At 38.6% G+C, this 13,004-nt stretch overlaps 1 protein-coding gene across 3 annotated transcripts in view; it reads right to left on the reverse strand.

Moving 5' to 3' along the window:
- Window positions 1–13,004, reverse strand: part of TPK1 (thiamin pyrophosphokinase 1) — a 468,766-nt gene that overhangs the window by 102,889 nt on the left and 352,873 nt on the right. The window lies entirely within an intron of this gene.

Consider the following 13,004-nt stretch of genomic DNA (forward strand, 5'->3'; position numbering starts at 1 on the left):
GAGAGAGAGAGAGAAAGAGAGAGAGAGAGAGAGAGAGAGAGAGAATTGCTTAGAATTTGACTTAACACTTTATTGTTCTCATTTAATTGTCTTGTAGGCTTCTGAAAAAGGCTCTTTGCCTCAAAGTCCCATCATACTAGAGTAATTAATTCTGGGGTCTCCTTACAGAAGTTATTTGGGTACCTCTTGATGAAAAGAAAAAACAATATTAAAGTACTGACAACAAAGTCAAGAAGAAAGCTTAACAGAGTTGCATTCATTTTTATAAAATAATTCCAGTGAAAATGAATCAGAGTAAAATCAAAATGGTACATTCACACAAGAGGCAGCCTGAAATGGTTTAAAGAACTAAAATATTCAAGAAAGGAGACTCCAAACCATAGTAGCTATGGGTAAGGCTTACTGCCCATAAAAATTATTTGTAAACATCTACATAAAAGAAGCTTGAAGGGAGGCATGGAGAGATATCTGGAATCTTGCAAACCCTTGTCCAAGGGACACTGTGATTCCTGACTGGATTGGAGTAGAAGAGGTCATGAGGCAGGCTACCTAGTTCTCATCTGAAAGAAGGTGTACCAGAATAGAATCATATCTATCTGTCTCCCCTTTACCCAATGTGGGTGGGTTGGGGGCGTGATTTTTAGGTTCAAAAGCTGCTAATTTCCCTGGCAGCTATCCTTCAAAGCGGTAGCTCTTAGTTCACACTGGTTTGATGCTTTCACATGAAATGCTAGTTACACAGAATACTATTACAAACAGTGAGTAGTGAATGAATCCATTTATCCAAACAGAGAGTAAACAAGTCAGAAAAGGTCTACAGATCAAAATGTGCTAGACAATACAGGAGAGAAAATCAGCTTTTTAAGTGGGATTAAGAAGAATCTTGTTTCAACTAAGAGAGGTCCCAATCTCACCAAAGAGGAAATTCTCTAAGAAAATTCTCTAGGGAAGTAAACAGGAAATCAGAGACATGTTGAGGAGATGGAACCTCTCTATTATATATATATATGTATATACATATACATATATATATGTGTGTATATATATATATCCTTCCCAAAATATCTCTCTGTTGTCTCTCTGTGTCTTTCTCCACTTTCCCCTCCACATGATAGTTTAGTACTACATATTCTGTCTTGAAGAGATATGAAGAATGTCTCTCCTCTCCAAAGCTCTCACACTAACTCGGCCCCTCACACAATCAGCATTCTCTCTAACAATATGGAATCACATTCTGTAGGCAGCAAACAAGACAGGGAGGCTCCTCCCCCAACCATCTTAGTTGGAAGTCTGCTTACACATGGGACCAAGGATAAATGACTCAACTTCTCTGAATCTTAGTTTTACTCCTTTTAAAAATGGGGATAATGAAACTTTCATGACCTACTCCCAGATGATTGTTATCCAGAAAGTACTTTGTGAACATTAAGGTGCTATATAGGATGTCCCCAAAGCCTTGGTGTAATTTTCAGATTTTATAGATGAAATCAATATTAAGATTACTCTGAGATACTCTGTATAAGTGTGAATCATTAATTTTTTTATGTACTTTCTTCATATATATACATCCATAATTATTAGCACAGTGCCTGGCACATAGTGGACACTTAATAAAATGTTTATTGATTGGCATATGGATCATGGGACAGATACCCTATTCCAGAGCATGACAAGCCGGGAACCGAGTTGCGGCTTCTTGTCTGGTTCCCATGGTTATTGCTTGCATGCAGTTAATGGAATAAACAATAAAGCCCCTCTGTACTAATCAGTACTGAGAAAAGCAGCCTTTGGTGGGAAACAAGTCAATTGAAAACACCACAGGTATTCAATTTGTATTTTCCTTAATTATATGTCTGATTTAAATCTCCCATAACCTGTTTCTCTCCCCTGGAGAGAGCTACCATTGCTATGTTGCAAGGAGGCAGTTTTAAAAAATGTTTACAAATAAGTTTGTTAAGTGTTGTAATTGGTTAAAAAAACAAAACAAAACATTTGTTATTGCATACCACTTAATACTGTCAAGGAAATAGAACAATTACAAAGATGGAGATGATTTTTGGGAAAATAAAAGTGTAACGTATCTAGAAGATATCTGATTATGATATAAACATGTAGAAACATGAACGCTGCTCTGATATGGGATCAAACCACAGTGTTCTTATGGCTGGAGCCAGGAGTTTGGAGCTTTGAAACCCAGTTCCTGTTTCTAGATGTACTTATGTGACCTCGGACAAATCACTTAAACTCTGCCTGAGTGTAAATGAGGAATAATTTAATGGCTGACCCCTCCTCGCCTCACTAAGCTGTTCTGAGGAATGATTTATTAAACTCTTTGAGATTCTTGAGTCTAAAGCTCTAAATGAAAATAGTAGCAAGGGACACCTCTCTCCATCATGCACAAAGGCACCTTCCCTGCATACTACATTGTTTAACATTCACAGGATACAGATTCCAGTATGTAGACATGACACCCTTTCCCCTAGCACAGCAGAAGGTTCTTCCCCAAACTCCCATCAGGTCTTATAATAGCTTCTCTTGGGAACCCTCTGTTGTCACGAGATGAGATGCTGTGTTGTGGGATTTATAGGCTAGTCTCTTTCACTTCCTTGAACAGTCACCCTCCTCTACTATGTCAACATGGAAACTTTCTTAGCTCCCATGCGCTGTTATCATGCTTATGCAGATGACTCCCAAACCAATATTCCCAGCCCTACCCTTTCTGCTAAGCTACATTCACACATGTCATCACCTGTCTTCTGGACATATTAAACTGGATATGCAATATATAAGACATATACTTTAAACTCAAAATGTCTAGAACAGAATTCTATCTTTTCTTACAACCCTGCTTTTTTTCCAAATTCACCTATTACTTGTTATTGTCATGGGTACCACCATCCTCACAGGCACCAATACTCACATCCTCAATATCATTTTTGAATCTTCCTTTCACAACATCACCTGTATATTTTCCTTTCTCTATTCAAACACCACCACATTAGTTTAGGCCCCCATCACCTCTGCCCTGGACCACTGTAATAGCTTTCTAAATATTCTCACTGCCACAAGTCTCCTCCACACAAATCAATCTTACACTCACCTATCAGGGTGATTACACTAAAATATAGGTCTGTCCTTGCCATTCTGCAGCTCAATCAACTGCAGAGGCTCCGTGTGCCACACAGCAAATATAAATTCCACTGTATGGCAACTGAAGCTCTTCATAAACTGTCTTCCTCCTTCGTTTCTTGTCTTACATTTCACTCCTTCCATGATGCTATGCTCCAACAATGCCAGCCTACCTGAAGATGTTGAATAGGACACTCCATTTTCTATCTCCATGTCTTTGCCCTGGATATTCTCCATGCCTGGAATGCTCTGCCCCTCACCACCTCCTCTTGGATACCCTGTCATGCTTTAAGACTCAGTTCAAATCATTCCTTCTTCAGGTGGCTTTTCCATGTTTTCCTCCAAACCTCCAGATGGAATGTCTTCCCACTAAGAGTACCTTCCATTTCCAATGCATTTATTTTGGCTCAACTGAGATAATCTTTGTAAAGCATTTAGGATAGTGCCTGGCACATAGTAGGTACTTAAGTGCTTGTTCCCTTCTCCCCTTACATTTCATTACCTGGGTACTTGCATGTTTTCTCTCTCAACAGAACATAAGCTCTTTGAGCACAAGAAGTTCTTTTATCCTTCACTGGGTTATAGCATGGATAAAATAAGATGAGAGATTTGAAAGATGCTTTGAAAATCCAAAATGGTTTTACAAATGAATAGAAACAAATGCTTTTGGATTCAGACCAGTCTAATAACAAGAGAAGGGTAAAGTGGTTCTAAATTACATAACTGGCAATCATTATCATTGTTGAAAAAGAATTCCTTCTCCTTCCCAAAGAACTATGTATAATTGTGTTACTAATTTTTCTAAAGGAGAAGGTGAAGGTGAAGGGCTGCTTTGGAGAATGGGACCTCATGTACTGTAGATACAAAGAAAGAAAGTCACCGTTGCCAAGGAAGTCACAATCCAATGAAGGAGACAATGTGTGAGCAATTAGGTACAAACAAGAATGAACTGGAGATAATCCCAAAGGGATGGAACTAGCATGAAGGGGGACAAGTAAAGCTTCCTTGTAAAAGGTGGGATATTAGCAGGAAATTAAAGGAAGCTGGGGCATACAGGAGATATGGGGAGAGGAGGAGGTAGCAATCAGTGAAAATGCACAGTCAGGAGATAGAAAGTCATGTGTGAGGAACATCAAAGAGACCAGTGTCTCTAGTTCTCAGATAAGGGATAAAGTATGAGAAGAATACAATGGGGGAGAGGGAGTAGAGTTTATGAAGGGTTTTGAAAAAAAATAAAAAAGGTGGAGTATTTTATATTTGATGCTGGAAGTGATAATGAACCACTGGAATTTACTGAATTAGGAGACTCAATAAATGATCAGATCAGATGTGCACATTAGGAAGATCAATTTGATGGCTAAGTAGAGGAGGGACTGGAGTGAGAAGAGACTTGCAGAAGGCACACCAACCAGCAGGCTATTAAGGGATTACCCAGGTATGAAGTGATGAGGGCCTGCACCAGGGATATGGCAACGACAGGGGAAAGATAGGGGCATATATGAAAGATGTTTCAAATGTTGAAATGACAGGACGTGAATGTCCCACACTGAATGATGAGAGACTGAGGAGTTGCAGATGACACATAGGTTGTGAATCTGAGTGACTGTGAGGATGGTGGTGCAGTTGACAGTAGTATGAAAGTAGAGAAATTTGTAGGGCCTGTGGAGAGAGGGGAAAGGCAATGAGCTCAGTTTTTGAAATGTTGTGTTCAAGATGTCTGAGATACATCTAGTTCAAAATATCTAATAAACAGTTGGAAAAGTGAGAATGGAGGTCAAGAGAGAAATTAGGGCTGGATAAGTAGATATGAAAGTGATTAGCATAGAGATGTTAATTGAATCCTTGGGAGCTGATGAAATTCACCATTAAGCAAGTGCTGCCCATTGGAGGTGGCTGGCAGTTCACAGTGTTGGTGCTGGAGGTGATGGCATTCTATTTCTCTCTAAGAACTGATCCCTTTGGTCATGGGTACAAGAGTCATGCTATGTCCTCTTCAATGCTTTTCAAAATAAAAATACAGCCACACCTCTATATACTTCCAGGGGAATCAGAGTGATCAAATTAATTCACTAAGGAAACATAGCTGTATCCCCCAGCTCACCCCTCTGCAATCACTATTTACCTGTATACCTCACTTCTCTCCTATGTTTCATGTAATCACTAAGGACTGCTGTTCTCTCATCTCAATATATTAACTGGATGGCTGAGTGCACAGAATTCACTTCTGAATCAGCACAAAAATGAAACGTCAGAGAAAGGAAATAGAAAAAGACTCTAGAGCTTGTGCTGAAGTCATTCCCATCAGTCAACCTGCCCACATGAATACTAGGAAATCAAATCATTCAGACAACTTAGGAGCAAAACTGAAATATAATAGTGTTCTTGAATGCAAGTCAGTAAAAGATTGGCCAAGATACAAAACCTCATTCATCATATTCCCTACCAATATATATTAATTGTTTTCATATTTAAATGCCAAGAACCAACCATGACAGACATGAGAAACATAAAAAGGAGGGAGAGGGGGAGGGGGAGAGATCTCAGGCATGTGTTGAATTACTGCTAGCTTCTGGTGCTCTCTGCAGAATCACAAGGGCAAGTACCAAAAAGAAGAGAAATCAGTCATGTCTGGTTCAAGTCCCCACAACTTATAAAACAGAATTTGGCCTGAGTTAATGAAATATATATTTAATACATTTTATCTTCCTGTTTGAAGTGGGCTATGTGACACTGGTCCTGCATGAGGGAAAATAGAATCCTTCAGAGTAGGAAGCAATAAACTGACTAAACAATAGTCTTTCAAGAAATATGCTCTAAAAATAATCTCTCTACATGCTAATATTGCCTTTTCTTGGTGGCTTTTCTCCTATGGATTTGGGTGGGGAAAGTGGGGAATTGACTGATCTTTTCCTTTTTTTTCCCAATTAAAATCCTTTCGAATATTTTAAGTTGAGCTCACCTGTCACAATCTATAGGTATCCAAAAAGTCTTAGTGAATAACAAAAAAAAAAAACCACAGCTAAAATTAGAGGGACAGTAAGAAACTGGTGGAAAAAAAATTTTGTGGGAAGTTTTACTGATTAACATCTCACTTCTGAAACATATAGGAAACTGAGTCAAATTACAAAAATAAGAGTAATCTGCAACTGATGAATAGTCAAGGGAAATAAGTAGGCAGTTTTCAGAGGAAGAAATCAAAGCTATCAATAGCCACAAAAAAGGCTGTAAATCACTAATAATTAGAGACATTTCTCATAGCTCTATTTTCTATAGTAGTATTCTTCCAATATTTCATCCTATTAAAATCCAAATCACCTTTGTTCCATATTACCTTCTAGGGAAAAGAAATAGTCTGGTTTAAACTAAGAATGAAAATATGGCATCAATTATGAAAGTGAAATTGGTAATGAGGCCACCCAAAGCCCCAACAAGCCAGAGCACACCTTAGAAGAACTAAGTATAAAAATAAATAACTTAAAGTAGACAGCATCATATAATGTAATTTATGATGATGATATCTGGTAGTATTGACTGTCTTTGGGAAAGGAACTTGGTACTCAGGTAGGTGGGCCGGATAGGATTTGTGTTGAGACATTTATATTTGCCAAAATAAAAAAAAAATAAAAATTATCAATGATATTTTAAATTGATTTGAGAGTGGGAATCTCTTTAATATATTCCATAGTAAAGACTTAAGAAATGAATTTATTTAGCCTAACTATGACCTTCTATTCATTCCTCAATGTACCTTTTTCTGGTTGTCCAAAGCCATTTTATTTATTTAAAACATATTTCCCTGTAGCCATAAAATTAAACAGAAAAAGATTTTGCTATCAGTCACTTATATTTTGGTAGAAATTCAATCCCACAAGTGGATTGCCTCTCCAGGCAATTTTAAGCCTTTTATTCCTAATTATGGAATAAAACAATCTACCAATTAGAAAAATTAAAAACAAAAAACAAAATAAAACAAAAACCAGTCATTCCAGACATTAATTAGTAGAGGGAGTATTTTATTTAAAAAGGCATTCTCTTTGACCAAAAAGTCATAATGAATATAAAGCAAGTCATAAGACAACTATATTTTAGTTATTATGGGATGCCTGAGGGAAAATGCAGTGTCAAGAGAGTCTTGTTTTTATTTCTCTTCCTACATTCCTTCAACCCATTACACCCTTTGTGAAATATATGTTGTCTGGGGAAGAGGAGGTGGACTGAGCTAGCTGATCTGGTCTGGTCTTGGCAACTGAAAATCTGGTCCTAAGTTTGTATACATAAAGAATGCATAAATTCTTCAAAGTGTCTTAGGAATGCTACTTAATGGGTTATGTTTTAGAAGGGTGACAACTGTCTAGTATAGTGAGTGATTAACAAAGGATGCTTTCTATTTGTTTTTTCAGATAGAAACTCACATAGCAAAGCAGATTGTCCCTGATTCAGGCAGGAAATATTGATCTAACAATTTAGAAGCATCCTTTCAGTCTTTAAAGAAAGTGGTTTTTGCATGTGGGAATTGAATTTCCAAAAAGGAAAAAAAAAAAAGGAAAAAATAGAGGCATTAACTTATAACTCATGAGGTGTTTATAGCCCAAGTGGGTATAGCAGGTGTGCTGAACTATGACTGCTCACTGGAATGACTTTCAGAGTTGCAAAGATATAGAGAGAGGATCCAAGAACAGCTTTCCCATAAACGTCAACATTAGCAAGCACTGTGTTTTTATGGATGCTGGAATTGTCCCATTGTTAGCTTAACATTTAAATGCTCTTCCAGCTAGCTTGGATAGAAATCTTAAGCCGGTATTATGACAAAGTTTTAGAATGATAGTACATAAGGACAAAAAACTGTTTAACTAGATTTCCACACTAATTTTAGTATTCAGTACTGCTCCACCTGCATTGAGGGCTTTAATTCACTTCTTGTCAATGTTAAGAAATAATTTCATGCTGTCAATTTCCCTTCTATTTTCCACCTTGATTTCTTCAAAGTAACACAAAGGTGGGGATGATGAATAAGCCACTTGGCATGCACTTGGAATTGTCAAGTTGTTTTAAAATGTGAGGTCCGAGCAGTTGACAACTCCAGTTTTAAAAAAAAAAAAAAGATTTATTAGGAAAAAATTATTGAAAAGTTTGATGCTGGATACTTCAAAATTTGCATTTCTCTTGCTTCACTGCTCTCCATCATTAGGTCCTGCCAAAAATCTCTTGCCTTTTTTTTTTTTCATTTTCTTTCTTAAGTTTCTCCTGTCTTGCTAGGCCTATTTCCTTTATCCCTTCCTCTCCTCCCACTCTGTTCTTTCATTTCAACTATTTTGTTTGGGACATTTGCCTCCTGCTCATGGAAAATTGACATCCTTCAGTAACAGTAGACTTCTTTAACTCTCTCTACTTGATTGATCCAAAAGACAGGCACCAGACATCCCAAAATTTGAGGTGCTGATCAAGATCCCCAAAGGAATGTCAATACTTTCCCTGCAACTCTATAGTATGCTTTAATGTTTAATTACTGATTGGTGGAGGAGTCATGCATTAAAGCATGTTTAAAGCCATATTTCGATTTAACGGAATGTTTGTTTTTTTTGTTGTTGCTGTTTGCCTATTTGCTGCCCAGAGCTATATAAGGCCCCATATGCAAACTCTCAAAGACCTATAGTTGTGTAGATGATGTGCAACTATTTTGGGAACATACAAATAAGAATATTTCTTTAAAGACTGTCAACCTTTCACAGAGTTTGTTCTAAGAAAGACAAACAAAATTATGCTGTGTCCATGCTTAATTTGTCTCACAAGCTGGCAAAACACATGGGAGTAACAGTCCAGAACTGGTTCGATTTGGGAGTTGGAGTGCCCAGTTTGTACACCCTTTCAACAAGGGCTGATATTACTCCACCTCCTGACAGAGGAAATACCTCTTCTATCAGATCACCCTCCAACCACAGGAAACCACTCTCAACCTTGGGTGATCTAGGCAAAAAGAATCTGTCTTGACCCAAGTCTGAGCAGAACACAATGGGCTTCCATTATATAAATTAATATAAAATCAATTCAGGCTTGGGTTGGGGTCTGACTCAGATAAGGCGACTCAATGCAATCTCATTGTCAGTAATGTCCTTCTGTTGAGGTTTAGGGGTACTGAGACCCCAAAATCACAACACAGTAGTCCTGCCCGAAAGAATTCAACCCAAGCCTTCTTTCAGCTAAAAACAAGGTTTATTAGAACATCTATCATATTGGTCAGAATCTTAAGGAGTTTGAACATTAGTGAACTATTGGCTAGATTGTAAGAATCTGAGCCCCTTAATGGAGACAAGATGGATCTTACATACAGAAAGACTGTGGGAGGGATCTAGGAGTGGCCAGGTAGTTTGAGGTGATTGGAGGAGGGGTCTAAGGAGGATCTGGATGACAGTGGCCAGTAAGCTGGGGTAAACCTGGGACCTAGACCATGTGGCCAAGGAAGAATGGAGCCCAGCTAGGATTAAAGGTGGGAAATGGCCAGGGGCCATAAGGAAGTAAGACAATGGAGGGCTAAACTAGGTTAAAGGTAACAGAGAATTGGGAGATTGGGCAACAAAATGAAAGTCCAGTTCATGAGATTATAGCCTCAGGCAAATGCCAGACATTTGGCCATGTGGAAAAGTCCAAGGTTTTTCCTTTCTGAGGTCCAGATCCCAACCCTATCACTTCTTAAGGAGAGACTGAACTTTGGGAGAAGAGGGGAGGGAGAGGAGATTGTGGGGGATATGTTAATGTTGAAGCTTTGAGTCTCCAAGATACTGATTACTAAGAAAAATCATTTTTCAGAAAATCCAAGTCCAAGGTCTTTAAGAACAAAGACTTAAAATATTTAAAGTCCACATTCTAATCCTAGGCCTCACCTGGTATGGATTTTAAAAGAGAATAAAAAAAGTGTTAGGAATGTCCTAGTGCAAGTAGGAGATTTCATCTGTAAATAAAGGAATGCCAGCAGCTTCCATATGTGGGTAATCACTTTCTTTGTAGATCTTCATGGGTATTCACACGGGTGGGATTAACAGTAGACCCAAATTCAAAGACACCGCCTCCTTGCCTTCTCCCAAATAAGGGAGGAATATGTTTACAAATGGAAGTGCTTGAGGCCTTTTTTAAACAATCATGTTCATGTAGTTTGCCATAATATAAGAGGACAGATGAATGGACCCAAGATTTCATCCCAGTGAGTTTTGTTTCTGCTTTGTATGTGGCCTTCCATTTTCCTAGTGTGGCCTCTGACTTGAAATCACCCATTTAAGAAGTATTTGCTGAGTGTAGGTAGGGAAAGTGAACAGGAGAGTCTGAATATCTTATTTTGCCTGTAATGATGTTCTAAACCTCCTAATGTACCTTCCCATCTTTCTACAAGGCTAATATTTTCTTTGTAGCCTTCTTGGAATGATAGTCCTGCATGTTTGTGATTAAATTTTACTGCATTCACAATTTTGAACCTGACTAACTATATGCCATCCAGTCCCTCTACCAGCTGAGCCCCAAACCAGAATGGGAACTTAAAATTCTAATGAGAGATAGTATCTGGTTAAGGCATCATTTCCAGAAGACCTCTTTTAAAATGTAAATATTTTTCATAGAAAAGGGCAAGAACTCCTTTGTACTCATTAACATGAATGATCTCGTCTTCTTGAATTGCCAACACCTCTCAAAAAGTGGGGCTGTGAAGGAATGGGCCATAGGGCAGAAGTAAATTCTAAAGACTCAGAAGATGGAGCTTGGCTGAGCTTTGGAAGTTGCCCAGAGATACTATATTAGGCCTTTGAACTCTAAGGTGATGCTAGAGACAGGTTCTTCACAGCCTTCTCTATTATTAAACCTTATAATGTCTACCTGCCCAGATCTCTGGGATACATCCCTTTCTCTCCATTCACACAGCCAACCCTTGCTTCAGTCCATCTACAATTCTCTCTTGGATGACTACAACAGCCTTCTAACTGGCCTCCCTCCTCCAAACAAGCAGAGTGAATCTATCCCTCACTCTGCCACCAAGGTGATTTGCAGTTCCTCCAACAGGATTGTGGTCATCTCTTTATATCCGTGGCTTCCTTCAGGACTCAGCTCAAGTCCCACCTTCTGCAGAAGGCCCTTTCTAGTCTGGTCTTTACACCTCCTCCCCCTGCTCCATTACAATCATGCATGAGTAGGGAACCTGCAGCCTCTAGGCCACATGTGGCCCTCTAGGTGCTCAAGTGTGGCTCTTTGATTGAATCCAAACTTTACAGAACAAATCCCCTTAACAAAAAGATTTGTTCTGCAAAATGTGAACTCAGTCAAAAGGCTGCCCAAGGACCTAGAAAGCCACATGTGGCCTTGAAGCTGCAGGTTCCCCACCCGTGTCTGCCTTCCCCACTCAGATTGCTTTCCATCTACATTCTGCAAGTATCTTGTACGTACCTAATTACATATTGTCTCCCCCAGTAGAATGTAAGCTTCTAGGGGAGAGGGACTACTTTTGACTTTTTTTGCACACCTTGCACTTAGCATAGATCTTGGTTAATGATGAGGCTAAGGAAATGCTTGCTGAGAAGACTACTCCCTACCCCTTCAGCCACTCATGTAACTATGAGAATTAACTGAGGTAATCTGCTTTCCTGTGGTTCTGTCTATTAACACACAAAGCCAAAGGTTCACCACACCCACAAGCTATCCCCTACACTTTGTTACGCTCAGTACCTACAGTTTCTTGCTCATAAAATCAGATACTATTAGACAGGACTGAGAAAGATCTTAGACAGAGCTAAGTTGTCTGGACAACCCATCATTCTATAAATGAAGATGCTTAGTGCTTGAGAAATATACATTCTTTCACAAGATCAATGAAGTAATGAATGAGAGAGAGAGGAAACCAGAACCTGAGTTTTCTGACTCCAAAGTGTTTTCACTGTTGTCAGGCTACAACTTAAAACAGAAAATGAAACCTTAAATCTAGTGCTAGCTCTGCCTTCAACTAGCTTTGTGATCTTAGGCAAGTAAGTCACTTAATCTCATGGTCCATCCTACCTCACTTTGACAAGGTTCTAAATAATCTTTTTTCTCCACTAGGTTATAACCTGGGTAAAATAAGATGAGAGATATTAAAGATGCTTTTCAATTCAGAACAGTCCCCTGGATTACAAAGGTAAATGGGCTCTAACGTGCCAAACACTGACAATATTCTTTCTTTTTTCAGGGTACAACAAGCTCTTCCCAAAGAACTATGAGTTCAGAGAACTATGTGACTAATTGCTCTAAGGAAGAGGCAAGGCTAGTTTTGGGGAATGGGACATCAGAGGAAACTGAGAAGATAGGAGCATATGACAAAAGGCATGCCTCCAAAATCCTTTTCTTTATTCCACTTTGGCATTTTGGGAGCTGTGGTGGGAGGCAGAGTGGGAAAAGGGGACAAGAGATCCTTCTTATTCTCTTTTATGCTCTTGAAACTGAGGGTCGTGTCAAATCCAGGGCCTTGAAATATAAAGGCATTCAGAAAAGGGAAGCAGTTGTTTTAAGCTGCAAGGTTTTCCAAAAAGCCTCCAACAAGAGCCTCCATCAGTCTCAGCTAAAAAACTTAAAAGCCTATCACATACTTATGTGAGCAAAGGAGAACCAAGCCTGGCAGGTCTTTCAAATTCTGATAAGCTTTCTAAAAGTATGTCTTAAAATACCAGCAGTGCCTGCTAATTTTCGGAACTATTTCTGAGAATTAAAAAAAAAAAATTCTTATACTCAAAGTGTTATCATTTTTAATAAAATTTTATTTTCCCCCAAATTTTCGAAGCTTTTATATTTCATGATGAAATTAATTATTTTAGAATATTACTTCAGAATCCCAGAAACGGTGGTCAGTCTCCTAAAACAGGGAATTCTCT

Source organism: Vombatus ursinus, unplaced genomic scaffold (genome assembly GCF_900497805.2).
Source record: "Vombatus ursinus unplaced genomic scaffold, bare-nosed wombat genome assembly UNPS02014858.1, whole genome shotgun sequence".
NCBI lineage: Eukaryota > Metazoa > Chordata > Mammalia > Diprotodontia > Vombatidae > Vombatus > Vombatus ursinus.